Source organism: Sminthopsis crassicaudata, chromosome 2 (assembly GCF_048593235.1).
Source record: "Sminthopsis crassicaudata isolate SCR6 chromosome 2, ASM4859323v1, whole genome shotgun sequence".
NCBI classification, from domain to species: domain Eukaryota; kingdom Metazoa; phylum Chordata; class Mammalia; order Dasyuromorphia; family Dasyuridae; genus Sminthopsis; species Sminthopsis crassicaudata.
Window position 1 is genome coordinate 320,539,939 of NC_133618.1, and position 13,582 is coordinate 320,553,520.

The following is a 13,582-nucleotide window of genomic DNA, read 5'->3' on the forward strand; positions in this document are numbered from 1 at the left end:
CACTTCCATTAGAATACATTTTCATATATTATTGTTCATATAGTATTGTTGTTGCTGCTTGGAGAGACTTAGATCTACTGATGCTGAGTGAAATGAGCAGAACTAGGAGATCATTATATACTTCAACAACAATACTATAGGAATATCTCCAGAGAATATGGGATTTTAACTGAGACTTGAAGGAAGTCAGGGAAGAAAAGAGGCAGAGATGATGAAGGAAAAGCATTCTAGGCATGGCGCACAGCCAAGGGAAATATATAGAATTGGAGATGGAGTATCCCATGTGAGCAAGGAGATTAGTGTCACTGGATAATGGTAAAAAGTAGATGATTGGAAGCTAGATTATTAGAGTTTTAAAGGTCAATGAGAATAATTTATATTTGATATTGATGGAAACAGGAGACCACTGTAGTTTATTAACCATGGGAGTGAGCATGATCAGACCATCTGCATATTCTCTGCACTCTGGGTTTTCACAATGCTCTTTCCTGCTTTTCCTTTTATCTCCCTGACCACTTCTCTACTAGTCCTTCATCTATGACCTAGCTTCTTAAACTGTGATTTAAGGAACCACATATGGGGTCTTGTAACTAAATGTGAGTGTTGCAAAATTATGATTTTTTATTTTAATACCTATTTTATGTATTATCTATCTGGGATCATGTAAAATTTTCTTGGGTAGAAAGGGGTTGTGAATGGAAAAAGTTTAAGAAACCATCAACAATGTCACACTCACTAATCTTGGGTGTTCCCCAAGAGTCCTTGTTTTTTGGTCTTCCCTCTATTGATCTATACTTTCTTATTTGGAGATTTCACTAATTTCCATTGCTTTAATCATTATCTCTATGCAGATATTTCCCTGCTCTAAATATTCAACCCTGAACCACCAACTGACAATTTTCATTTAGACCCAAGTTTAAAACACAATGGACCAGAACCCACTAATTCATCTAATTCATCTAAATTAGAATTTTTTGATCAGATCTAAATTTTATTTCTTGGATGGGTTCTGAAAAAAATTGAGGAGAATATTACAAAATGAGGAAATAGGAAGAGAAAAAAGTTCTTAATCTCCCCAATAGTAAATAGTTATTAATATGAAAGAAACAATAATAATCTAAGACTAAACTCATTATTTCCCCTCAACCCAAACAATCTCCTTTTAAAAAGAAATTTTCTGTTATTGTCAAGAAAATAATTATCTTCCAAGTCAGTTAGGTTCACAAACACCTTGTCATCTTTGAATCCTCACTTAGAGTTGTGTACCACATATTGAATTCATTACCAAATATTATCTTTTTCATCTTTACATTTTCGCTATATTTCCTCTTCTCTACACTCATACAGTCACCATCCTAGTTCAGGCTCTCATTGCTTTTTTTCCCCTTGACTATTGAAATAAATGTATTATTTGTCTCTATCTTGTCTTTACTCTTCCAGTCCATTCTCTTCTCAGTTGCTAAAGAAACAATTTTAAGGTGCAAGTGAGATACCCCTTTCCTCAAATCAATAAATTCAAATGATTCCTTCTTATTTCTAGTATCAAATATAAAGTCCTCTCTGATATATAAGGCTTTTTACGACCTGTTCCCTTCCTATCTTCCATATCTTCTTAGCCTTTACTGTCCCCTCCACAAAATCTATGATTCAGCAACACTGGTCTACTTGCTGTTCCTCAAACAGGACACTCCATCTCCCACTTCAAAGCTTTTGAACTGGCTATATTCCAGGCCTGAAAACATTCCCTCTACACTTCATCTTCTTAATTTCCCTGGCTTCCTTGAAAACCCAAATCCCACATTTTGCAGGAGATCTTTCCTAGTCCCTTCAGTTGCTAGTCCCTTCCTGAAGTGATAATTAATTTGTGAAATTATGAAATGGACACAGGCACATACAATTTTTTATCTACTTGCTGTGGGAAATAGAGCTGTAATCACAATTGAATAACCACAGGAAAAAAATACAGATATGATAAAAGTGATGAAAGAGATGCCACAGACAAATGGTGTAGGGAAGAGAATATAGTAATAAAGGCAGATAGACAGCTTGAGGGAAAAAAAATGGGGAAAGGAGAGGCAGAGAGTATCGCTCACATAATATGGATTAAAGTTGGGAGCACAAGAGAGCAAGGACCCAATACAAAAGGGAGAGTCCTAATGGAGATGTGGGGAGGAGTGTAAATTCCCATTTTTATAAAGTTTTTTGGGGAACTGACTTTTCTGTACCACCTTTGGTTAGTTTGTTAAAACATCCAAATCATTGCAAAGTTGTCAATGTGCTCAAGGTTCCTAGTTTCTAATGTTGTGTTTGGGGTTCAGCACAATTGATGAGATTGGTGTAATCCCCAAATGTTGGGGTCTGCTCATGTGAAAAATTCACAATGGTCATTTCCTTTGGGAAAAGGTAAGTTTATTTGGGAGGAGAAGTTATAGACAAAATGAAGAGATACAATAGACACCAAGAATGGTAAATATAAAATAGAGTTGAGAGAATAAATAACTATTAACTATGGAAAAGACAAGTTCCCTAGAGGAACTCACAATTAACCAGGTGAAAAGGCACATCCCATGAGATGGGGAGTATGTCCTTAGCTGGCAGCTTAAATCCTAGAAGGAATTTTGCACCCTAAAAAGTAAGTTAACTTTAAAAAGGAGAAAAATCACTTCTCTGAAGCTGGTCAACAAATGCTGATCATTTGAAGGTGAGCTCAGCAAAGTCTAGAGGCAAACAAACCTAACAAACAGAAGTTAGGGAGTAGAAAATGACTGATTGAGGGGGTCTCCAATTGGAGACATTCCTCTTGTTAGGGCCTTCAGAAATATTTAGAGAAGGTTTATCTTGCAGCCTTTTGTTTTTCTAAAAAGCTCTTCTCCACTTGAAAGAGAGAGAACACAGCACTTAGAGGCAGAGCCCCGCTTTTTGGGAGATGTGGCTAAAGGAAATATGATCAATGTTCTCTGCCTTCAAAAGATCTTTTTCAAAGATCTAATTAGGCACCATATCTTTTCATAGAGACCTTATACTCAGTTAATAAAGAAAACCTGGAAGTAACAATTTTTTACTTTTTTTTGTTAATGTTTTTTTTAATTTTCAAAATACAAAGATAGTTTTCAACATTCACCCTTGTAAAACCTTGTGTTTCAATTTTTTTCTCCCTCTCTTCTCCCCAAACCTCCTCCTCTAGACAGCAAGTAATCCAATATGTGTTAAGTATATGCTATTCTTCTGTATTTCCACATTTATCTTGCTACATAAGAAAAATCAGATTAAAAAAGGAAAAAAAATGAGAAAGAAAACAAAAAGCAAGCAAACAACAAAAAATATGAAAATGCTATGCTGTGATCCATATTCAGTCCCCATAGTCTCTTTCTGGATGCAGATGGTTTCTCCATCACAAGTCTATTGGAATTGGCCTGAATCACCTCCTTGTTGAAAAGAGTCCATCAGAGTTGATCATCACATAATCTTGTTGTTGCTGTATACAATGGTTGTGCATAGGTTCTTGGTTCTACTCACTTCACTTAGCATCAGTTCATGTAAGTCTCTCCAGGCCTGAGAAGTAACAATTAAAAGGAGAGAGGGCAGAAATCTTGGTTTCCAGAGACCCTCACCAAAAGTCCATTGAACAAAAAGCCTGCTTAAGAACAAGACCCACTTAAGGCTGTGATGAGGATTAGGAACAGAGTGTCAAGCAAAGAAAGGAACTGATATCCTCACTAAAGAGATTACTGAAGAGCTGAAGTTATATTTAACTCAAAAGCAATTTTCAGAAAAGGGGATCCCCAGGAGCATATATTTAAAACCCTCAGTAAGACTAGGAGTGAACCAAAGTTGCCCACTATCACCGTTATTATTCAATATTGTATTAGAAATGCTAGCCTTGGCAATAAAAGTGGAGAAAGAGATTAAAGGAATTGGAGTAGGTAATGAGGAACCCAAACTATCACTCTTTGCAGATGATATAATGGTATACTTAGAGAACCCCAGAGATTCTACTGAAAAGCTGTTAGAAATAATTCATAACTTTAGCAAAGTTGCAGGATACAAAATAAATCCACATAAATCCTTAGCATTTTTATACATCACCAACAAAATCCAACAGCAAGAGAAAGAAATAACTGTCAAAATAACTGTCAATAGCATAAAATATTTGGGAATCTATCTACTAAAGGAAAGTTAGGAATTATATGAGCAAAATTACAAAACACTTTCCACACAAATAAAGTCAGATTCAAATAATTGGAAAAATATTAAGTGCTCTTGGATAGGCCCAGTGAATATAATAAAGATGACAGTACTCCCTAAAATAATCTATTTATTTAGTGCTATACCAATCAGACTCCCAAGAAACTATTTTAGTGACCTAGAAAAAATAACAACAAAATTCATATGGAAGAACAAAGGTCGAGAATTTTTTTTTTTTTTTTTTAGGCAATTGGGTTAAGTGACTTGCCCAGGGTCACACAGCCAGGAAGTGTTAAGTATCTGAGACCAGAGTTGAACTCAGGTCCTCCTGACTTCAGGGCTGGTGCACTGGGCCACCTGGCTGCCCCCAAAGATTGAGAATTTCAAGGGAATTAATGAAAAAAAATCAAATGAAGATGACCTAGCTGTACCTGATCTAAAACTATATTATAAAGTAGCAGTCACCAAAACCATTTGGTATTGGCTAAGAAATAAATTAATTGATCAATGGAATGGGTTAGGTTCACAAGACAAAATAGTCAATAACTATAACAATCTAATGTTTGACAAGCCCAGACATCCTAACTTTTGGGATAAGAATTCACTATTTGACAAAAACTGCTGGGAAAACTGGAAATTAGTATGGCAGAAATTAGGCATGGACCCACACCGTACACCAAGATAAGATCAAAGTGGGTCCATGATTTAAGCATATAAAACGAGATCATAAATAAATTAGAGGAACATAGGATAGTTTACCTCTCAGACTTGTGGAGGAGGAAGGAATTTGTGACCAAAGAAGAATCAGAGATCATTATTGTTCACAAAATAGAAAATTTTGATTACATCAAATTAAAAAGCCTTTGTACAAACAAAACTAATGCAAACAAAATTAGAAGATAAGTAACAAATTGGGAAAACATTTTTACAGTTAAAGGTTCTGATAAAGGCCTCGTTTCCAAAATATATAGAGAATTGACTCTAATGTATAAGTAATCAAGCCATTTTCCAATTGATATATGATCAAAGGACATAAACAGACAATTTTCAGATGATGAAATTAAAACTATTTCCACTCATATGAACAAGTGTTCCAAATCACTATTGATCAGAGAAATGCAAATTAAGACAACTCAGGTACCACTACATACCTGTCAGATTGGCTAAGATGACAGGAAAAGATAATGATGAATGTTGGAGGGGATGCAGGAAAACTGGGACATTGATGCATTGTTGGTGAAATTGTGAATGGATCTAATCATTCTGGAGAGCAATCTGGAATTATGCCCCCAAAGTTATCAAACTGTGAATACCCTTTGATCCAGCATTGTTATTACTGGGCTTATATCCCAAGAAAATACTAAAGAAGGAAAAGGGACCTGTATGTGCCAAAATGTTTGTGGCATCCATTTTTGTAGTGGCTAGAAACTGGAAGATGAATGGATGTCCATCAGTTGGAGAATGGTTGGGTAAATTCTGGTATATGAAGGTTATGGAATATTATTGTTTTGTAAGAAATGACCAGCAGGATGAATACCGAAAGGCTTGGAGAGATTTATATGAACTAACTGATGCTGAGTGAAATGAGCAGAACCAGGAGATCATTATACACTTCAACAACAATACTGTATGAGGATGTATTCTGATGGAAATGGATATCTACAACAAAGAGAAGATTTAACTCAGATCCAATTGATCAATGATGGACAGAATCAGCTACACCCAGAGAAGGAACACTGGGAAATGAGTGTAAATTGTTTGCACTTTTGCTTTTCTTCCAAAGTTATTTTTACCTTCTAATTCCAATTCTCCCTGTGCAACAAGAGAACTGTTCGGTTCTGCACATACATATATTATATCTAGGATATACTATAACATAATTAACATGTACAAGACTGCTTACGGTCTAGGGGAGGGGGTGGAGGGAGGGAAGGGATAAGTCGGAACAGAAGTGAGTGCAATCGATAATGTAAAAAATTACCCAGGCATATGTTCTGTCAATAAAAAGTTATAAAAAAAGAAAAGAAAAAAGAAAAAGAAAAGGGAATGCCACCAGAGCAACAGAGGTAGGTTTTTGGAGCTTGATTTAACAATTACTTGTCAAGAATCAGGACTTATAGACAGAGAGACTGCTACATGAGGCAAATGAATAAAGTCTCTTTGCCAATCTTTTTCTAGACAGCTATCCTTCCTCTGAATAGGTTTTTGAAGAAGGAGGGTTTAATGGCACTTGCAGAAGTCACTTGGGCACAAATTTTTAGGCCTTGTGCATCTCTGATAATCCTGCCTAATAATTTCTCCTAGCTTGTGACCAGTGTAAATAGATTTTTCTAGAGACTGAAGGGCATTCATTGTTACCTGGTAGTAGCCTTAGGAGCAGTTTCCATTGGTTTGTCTATAGGATTAGAAACCGGCCTGAGGGTGTTTAAAACTACCCAGAAAAGGGAAAAATATATCCTTTCATTGCTAGGGTTTCTTATAGGATGGACAGAGAGATGCTAATATAGCTTGGCCAGCAGCCTTTTTTGATGGCTGCATTGGTTTAATCTGTGATTATTAAATAAGTTGTTTATAAAAGACACAATACAAGCAGATGACATTACCACAGTAGCCTAAATAAAATTGGTTTTTTGCATGGATATAATAGAAAAGACTTTATGTTACATCTTCTTCATATATACCTCTTTATGTTTGAAGTTTAGAACTTATCATGAAACAGAAATGGTTGTACATCATGCATTCAGATTCTTTCCCAGTATTTGTTCTGACAGTGAAAGCACACTGGGAATAAGATCCCACCAAAGTCAGGGGGCAGGGAGGAGCACAATTGTATGGACAGCTATGCTTAGTAAATGTTGCTTTTCACCCTTCCTTCTCTGAGGCAGTGAGTCCACCACACATTTGCCCTTCTTTGTTTTTTGTTTTCTATTAAAGCTTTTTTATTTTCAAATACGTATGTATAATTTTTATTTTTTTTTATTTGGAATTTTTTTTCACAGTATATATGCATGAGTAATTTTTTAAAATAATATTATCCCTTGTATTCATTTTTCCAAAGTATCCCCCCTCCCTCCACTCCTTCCTCCTGATGACAGGCAATCCCATACATTTTACATGTGTTACAGTAAAACCTAGATACAATATATGTGTGTAAATACCATTTTCTTGTTGCACATTAAATATTAGATTCCGAAGGTATAAGTAACCTGGATAGATAGACCGTAGTGCTAACAATTTACATTCACTTCCCAGTGTTCCTTCTCTGGGTGTAGTTATTTCTGTCCATCATTGATCAACTGGAAGTGAGTTGGATCTTCTTTATGTTGAAGATATCCACTTCCATCAGAATATATCTTCATACAGCATTGAAGTGTACAGCGATCTTCTGGTTCTATTCATTTCACTCAGCATCAGTTGATGTAAGTCTCTCCAAGCCTCTCTGTATTCCTGCTGGTCATTTCTTACAGAACAATAGTATTCCATAACCTTCATATACCATAATTTACCCAACCAATCTCCAATTGATGGGCATCCATTCAACTTCCAGTTTCTAGCTACAACAAAAAGAGCTGCCACAAACATTTTGGCACATACAGGTCCCTTTCCGCTCTTTAGTATTTCTTTGGGATATAAGCCCAGTAGTAGTACGGCTGGATCAAAGGGTATGCACAGTTTGATAACTTTTTGGGCATAGTTCCAAATTGCTCTCCAGAATGGCTGGATTCTTTCACAACTCCACCAACAATGTATCAGTGTCCCAGTTTTCCCACATCCCCTCCAAAATTCATCATTATTTGTTCCTGTCATCTTAGCCAATCTGACAGGTGTATAGTGGTATCTCAGAGTTGTCTTAATTTGCATTTCTCTAATCAGTAGTGATTTGTGTATGGATAATTTTTCAACAATGACCCTTCTAAAATCTTGTATTCAAAATTTTCCTTCCTTCTCCCCATCCCCTTCCCTAGATGGCAAGTAATTCAATATATGTTAAACATGGTGAAAAAAAATATATATTAAATCCAATATATGCATACATATTTATACAATTATCTTGCTGCACAAGAAAAATCAGATCAAAAAAGGAAAAAAGGGAGTAAGAAAACAAATTAAATTGCAAGGAAACAACAACAGGAAGAGTGAAAATGCTATGTTGTGATCCATACTCAGTTCCCACAGTCCTCTCTCTGGGTATAGTCTTTCTTTGTCAAAAGATCATTGGAATTGGCCTGAATCATCTCACTGCTGAAAAGAGCCAAGTCTATCAGAATTGATCATTACATAATCTTCTTGCTGTGTACAATGATCTCCTGGTTCTGCTCATTTTACTTAGTATCAGTTCATGTAAGTCTCTCCAGATCTCTCTGAAATCATCCTGCTGGTCGTTTCTTATACAATAATAATATTTCATAACATTCGTATACCATCACGTATTCAGTCATTCTCCAATTGATGGGATATGCCCTTCTTTGTGATATATTTTTTAAATTAAAAATTAGTTCACTTTAATATATTAGTAATATTCCTAATGTGATGCAAAAAGCAACTCTAAGTCTGTTTTTCTCAAGATGACATTTTTCCTTATTTGAAAATGGTTATGGAAACTAACTCCAAATTTACCTCTATCTTGCAAAACAATCCTTATTTTTTATTTCATTAATGTAATTTAATTTGTCACTTGTAAAACAAAACCTTACCTGAGCTGTAAACTAGGCAATGGGGAAAACATTTGAGGCTTTTTCTGTATGTGCTCTTTGTTACCCAGTAACTTGAATATTATTTAATATGTTGTAAGACATTTGTAGAGTTTTTCTGGAGCTGCTTAAAATGATAATGTACAAATGTGAATAATCATTTATCTATGATATGAATAAATTTTGTTTTGCCTATAATAGTAAATTTTTATAACAAATGAGGGACAATGTTTGACTAATTTTTTTGGCTTGTGCAGTTTACACTGTTGAAAACTTTTGAGATTATACCTGTCCAGAAAGTTACAAGACACCAAAATCTTGTAGATGTCAAATAAAAGTAATTCTACTAAGAAAAATAAAAAGACTGCACTAAAATTCTATAATTTAAGTTGCACTGCATTAGAGTAGCAACTGGATCTCATAAACTACTGTATCGATAATTAAATGTTCTATATTTAGTTACAGATTAGGCCAAATGTTCACCTTACCCAGTGATTTACACATTTCAGATGAAAAATGTAAAAATCTTACATATTGCATTTTACTTATGGCTTTTAAGCTAACCATTGCTCCGAATATAGAAATTTGCTATAAGAAAGAAAAAGCAGGGATATGATAATAACAGAACAAAGCATTTTTAGCTCTGTTTGACTTCAGGCATTGTAATGTCCTGTTGTCTCCAAAGACAGCCAATGGCTCTCTGGGAGGAGATCTGTTGTCTCAACTCAATCTTTCGGCCAGATTCTTCTTCCTGTAGAGAGCCACCAACTCTGGCCTAGAGTAGAGACTCCCCTCCCTTGCTCAATGTTGCTTCTTTTATCCTCCCAGAGAATGGGTGTGGAATAACTCAGGGGCTTCTGGGAAAAAATACTTCAACCAATGAACTTGCTCCTCTTAAGCATGTAAGCTCCTCCCCAGAAGTTCAAAGAGGTAAAACTCCCCTTAGAGGCTGGAACTAGAGAATTGTTAAGTACTGACTTAGCACTTAGTAAGAATCTAATATCTCATTATCTCAGTAGCACTTAGTAAGAACCTAACATCTCCCCCTTTCTTTTGATTTAGAACATAGGGTGGTCATGACCTTGAAACATAAATCCATCAATATGGGAGGTATTCCACATAATTACATAGATTACATAAACACATAGTAACATAGTAATATAGTAACATAGTAACATAACACATGCTAGAAGTATGTAACAAATAACACGATCAAATAATCATAAATTGAGAATTTATACATGTCCATAAGTCCATTGTCCATTAGTCTCATCTTGTGTTAGGAAATCCAATGATTCCTGCTGGTTTTAAAGTTCTTTAACAGTCTTCTTATTAGCCATGTCAGTTATGTCAAGTTAGTTCAGTGTCAGATGTTTCTTAGATTTTCTCCTTTGTTTTGAGGTCTTTCTCTTTTTCTGTCTCTCTCCCATGGACAAAGCGAATATGACTTGTTGGCACCCATCTGATTCCTTCTCCATCTGAAGAAATGCAAGCAAACCCTCTCCCCCAGGCAGTTAACCTATCTGGTCCTTTCCATTCACCACTTTCTGGGTCTCTCCACATTACCTGGCGATTATCTAAGGACAGTGGAGCTGCTCACACTGGACACTGCCCTTCTGGTGGGTTATATAACCTGTCTGCCGGAGCCAGTGCATCTTTGTCAAAAATTAGAAAATTAATGGTATAGAGAACTAAATTTAGAAGTTCTCTAGGGTTACCTGTGGCTCCCCCCCCCTTTTTTTTTTTTTGGAGGAGTGTCTTAATGTCTCTGTTTCTTCTCTCTACTATTGCCTGACCTTGCAGATTAAAAGGTATTCCAGTGGTGTGTAAAATCTTATACTGTGCACAAAAGTCACCAGGTTGCTTATTATGGGTACGTAACAATAAGCCTGATGCTACTACTTCTCCTTTTTGATAAATCACACGTTTTCTACCTGTGTTAGTGACTGGAATATTAGCTACAAGTTCTCTAGTTTCCCACATCAGTGTATAGATGGACACTGTTTTGTAAGCACTCTCAGAAGGTGAAATGGTCAAGCCTATTGTACCTGGAGGCAAAGGATCCATAGGCTGAACAGGAACAGATTTCACTTCTCCAGGGCGTATCTCAGTAGTCTCTACTGCACACAACTCTATTTTTCTTTTCTTTTCTTTCTTTTTTTTTTTTTTTTTTTGTATTTTATTTTATTTTTATTAGTATTTTATTTTCCAAATCACATGTCAAGACAAATTTTAGTATTCATTTTTACAAGATTTTGAGTTTCAAATTTTTCTCTCTTGAAACAGATCAAAAGAAAAAAATGTGAAAAAGAATAAAAAACCTGGAAAAAATACTTTGATCTGAATTCAGAGTCCATCAATTCTTTATCTGGATATGGATAGCATCTTTCTTTGAGTTCTTTGTACTTGTTTGGATTGTTATATTTCTTTTTTTTTTTTTATTTTTTTTTTTATTCATTTTTCCAAATAATCCACTCCCTCCCCCCGATGGCAGGTAATCCCATACATTTTACATGTGTTACAATATAACCTAGATACAATATATGTGTGTAAATACCTTTTTCTTGTTGCACATTAATTATTAGCTTCCGAAGGTATAAGTAACCTGGGTAGATAGACAGTAGTGCTAACAATTTACATTCGCTTCCCAGTGTTCCTTCTCTGGGTATAGTTATTTCTGTCCATCATTGATCAACTGGAAGTGAGCATAACTCTATTTTTCCTAATTTCAATCCCTTTCTTCCATCTGATTGCCTTTTGGCTGATTGATCATGTCTTAAATTTCTCTGGATGTAACCTCGGCTGCCATCAAGCCCCACTTGGGGGGCTGAAGCTGGGCACCGTCTCTCATTTCCCTAGGTCAATCTACATTCTGAGGCCCAGTGAAAGCTTTTGTGACATTTTGGACATGGAGTTTTAGGTCTTCTTTCACCCTGTCTTCTCATTCTATCTCCCCTCTTCCCCATTCTTTTGATTGAACCTAATATCTCATTATCTCATTAGCACTTAGTAAGAATCTAACAAGGTATAAAACACAAATGAAGACCAGACATTGCATAAAAATCCCACCCTTTGCCAGACTCCAGAATAAGTGGGAATTATTCCTATAAAAAGGAATGCAATTGGGAAATCAAGTTAGAAGGAACCCACTCCTAGGAGAATTTGAAAAGCTGTCCTTCAAATGTTCTGCCCAGATGCAAATAAACAAACCTCCATCTTCTGAAGTTCTGTGGTATTTCTCTGGGATAGTGGATTTTCTGACTTATTGGTTCTTATCCAGAACTGAAATATCATTAGTTATTGTGTTCCAAGAGATTCTCTCTCAAATAGCCAAGTTTCACATCAGAGTCTTCAGATCTAAAAAAAAAAAAAAAAAATCATTATGCATAACCTAAACTAAAAAGAAGCTCACAAATTATTTTAGGGCTGATACACTCACCGTCATTCTCATGATGTGCTTTCTTTTCACATGCAGATGAACTTGCAACCAGAAATAAAAAATAAAAAAAATCTACAAACTTGTAGAATTTCTTTGCATTATTCCAAGAGAATTGGGAGACGGTGGAAAGTGCCATCTGCATCTATGGAGACTGAATGTGGATCAAAGCATAGTATTTTAATTTTTTCTAGTTGTTTGTTTGCTTGTTTTTTACCCCTTTCTTGTGTTTTTTTTTCCTTTTTGATCAGGTTTTTTTTTTTTTTTTTTCCCCAGCATGACAAATAGGGAACTATATTTAGAAGAACTGAACATGTTTAATCTATATCAGATTGTCTTTGGGGGGGAAAAGGAAAAAGAGAGGGAGAAAAATTTAGAATACAAGGTTTTACAAAGGTGAATGTTGAAAACTATCTTTGCATGTATTTAGAAAAATAAAATACTATTAAAAAAAGAAATTCCTTGTATTACTAAGCAGTAGAAATTTTGTACATCACAAATAACTTTGCTTTAAAACCACAGACTTGAAAAATAGAAACAAATATTCAGTTGTTAACACCATTTAAACAGAAGCAATTTAAAAGTGAAAAAATTTCACTTTATGGTTGGGGGGTGGGGGTGGGTCCAGAAAAAGGGCAGAGCAGTTACTAGAAAGTGGGTGTTTTTTTCCCATATCCCCCAACCAATATAGTGAGGGGAAGGGCTTAGGACAAGGCTAAGGAGCAGTCACTTCTACACATCTAGTAAGAGAATTATATTCCAAGGCCAATTTATCTAAAATAAAATGCAAATAACTAATATATAGTTTTCAGTCCCCAATTTCAGGTTAACTACAAAAAAATCCTAATCAAGAAATTTTCACAAATTTAAAAGTGAAGAGATTGTAAAACTATTTCATCTATGTAAGGGAATTTTTTTTCTCTAATATCAAGCTCTTTTCCTAGGGCTGATGACCTAGCTAGCAAGAATGATTCTGTTTGAGTTTTTTCTTTCACTTCCCTCACTTCCTCTATAGAGGAGTTTAGTACCCTAAAATAATTAGCTATAAGAAGCAGCAAGACATCATGAGGCATGGTGAGGGGGATGAGAGGAAAGACAACATGAGGCAGAATGTTGTGGTGAACTGAATGGAAAGGGATTCAGCAAAAATGGCATGGGCCATGGACAGATTTATTTTTATTTTTTTTAATAGTTTTTATTTACCAGATATATGCATGGGTAATTTTACAAAATTGACAATTGCCAAACCCCTTGTTCCAATTTTTCCCCT